Here is a 2,060-nt window from a genome sequence, read left to right as displayed (position 1 = left end):
TTCTTTGCAAGATTCTAAATCACCCTGAAATTCTCAGACTCACACAGCTCAGTGGTAATCAGTTTATCAAACTGGCTCACCTGACAGGACCATGTTATTAGCGATAAAGCATTCTGTCCATTTGTATCATCCTAAAGAGAAAATCCACCTTATAATTTAGCTGGAGTGAGTCTTGTTAAAACCCTCTTAAGATATGTCTAACTTGGTTTTGGGGATCTTTACCAGTTGTTTCTTGACATAGTTTGTCCATCCCCATCATCACTGGAGTGTCTCAGTGCTGATAAAGCACCTGAAAATCCTGAATCTGATACCTCCTTCACACCTACCTGCTTCATAGCATTGGCTATCACCACCTTACATCGAAGGTGGATCTTAGGTAATGAGGTATTAGCAATTGGTGCCTCATTATCTTAAATGTCTGGTGGAGCCCCACCCTTCTCATAAAAAAAAAAAAAAAAGGATGCTGTTATTTTTGCCATGAGTTAGCTTCAGTTTCCCAACTTATTACATGTTTCCACATGGGTTAAAAGCATACACTTGCCATGTTTTCTTATCCATGCTTGTTTTATGAGGTCCTATTGACAACAGGCTTTGCAGACACAGAGACCAAAGTTCCTATCACTGTTCTGACACTCATTTGCTGCGTGACCTGGGGAAGCTGCTTGACCTATGCTCTCTTGCCTATAGAGCATAGATAATAATATTGACCACACAGGTTTATCACAGAGATTAGATCCTGTATATGATGAGTATCCCATAGGATCTTAATTTAATAATCAGTTAATCATGGGGACAAAAGTAAGTTGTCACTGATGCTATGGACAAAAACGAGTTTGGCGGTGAAAGAATATATTTACAGATCTGCTTACCATTAAATACGATAAACTGTTTCATTTCACCATTAAGTCAATTCCAAACTTATTGTTTCCATTCAAAATAGAGGTTTCAGGTCTAAACCTGACTCTTTTATTCTACTAATATTTTCACCTTCTCACAGCACCATTTCTATCATGCTCTATTTCTTTAGCTGAGTTGCCAGAACTTCCCATCTAAAACCTCAATATGGTTTCCTCTGTGTTCTTTTTTTTTTTTTTTTTTTTTTAGAGTCACAGAAGGGTTTATTCAATTTGGCCAAAGTAAGAGAAAAGGAGAGAAAGACCTCTCAGGTTTGTCTTCTCCAAAAAGAAGAAGTAGAGCATTTTTAGGCAGTTAGAGGGTGGGGAAGGGCAGCTTCTGAGAACCTGGACAGACATCTGTGAGTCCACAGTCTTAGATGATGCTTCTTCATATCAGACACTTGGAAGCCAGCGGCTGGTCTCAGCTACCTGGGAGACCGTCTTTCTTCTGCAAAGCACACTCGAGACTCCTCCTTGGGACCTGAAGTTTATCCCCAGGTGAACAAGTCTTGATTGAGAATCAAATTATTTCATTCCAGCTGCCCCAAACACTAAGGGCATTAGTGTCACCAGGAGCTGAGCTACAGAGCTTGTTCTGGAAGCCCAGAGGATGTCATTAAGCTCCCCATCCAGAGTATAATAATGTCGACTGATGTTCAGCCAATACCTGAAGTTCCTTCCGCCATTGTCCAAGAAGTTATCACAACAATATTCAAAATCTTCTGGGCACATCATGGCCACCTGCGCCCCTGCCAGGTCCAGGTGTCGAAGGCCCTGCTTGTCCTTGTACTTATAGTAGTAGATGCGGGAGGCGAAGATGTTCAGTTTCACTTTCTTGTGCTCCCTGAGAAACTTGACCACCGCCTCTGCACAGCTACTGCAGGGGCTCCAGGACACGTACCAGGAGACGGCGTAGTTCGCATAAGGAGACAGAATCGTGTCCTCGAACCATTTCAGGAAGCAGAGTTCTGCGTGGAGAGGCTCTTCCGGATACCATTGGTTTCGAAAGACCCCTGAGTAGTAGGACTCAGGAGAGTAGTGCTGTTTTTCTTTCACTTCAAAGCAGAGGTAGGTGAGGTTCCGCTCTGGGGCATGCAGTAGGTTGCAGAATTGGAAGCTGAAGGTCTTGGGAGACAACTTCTCCATTGGGTTGCTGAACTCCAT

At 42.9% G+C, this 2,060-nt stretch overlaps 1 pseudogene; it reads right to left on the bottom strand.

Moving 5' to 3' along the window:
• Positions 1–1,421: 1,421 nt before the first annotated feature.
• LOC150022614 (DNA dC->dU-editing enzyme APOBEC-3C pseudogene) lies at positions 1,422–2,060 on the bottom strand (annotated as a pseudogene).

Source organism: Furipterus horrens, unplaced genomic scaffold, assembly GCF_987537825.1.
Source record: "Furipterus horrens unplaced genomic scaffold, mFurHor1.1.pri manual_scaffold_1, whole genome shotgun sequence".
Lineage (NCBI taxonomy): Eukaryota > Metazoa > Chordata > Mammalia > Chiroptera > Furipteridae > Furipterus > Furipterus horrens.
The sequence above is the reverse complement of the archived record's forward strand: the minus strand, read 5'-3'. Positions and strand labels throughout refer to the sequence as shown.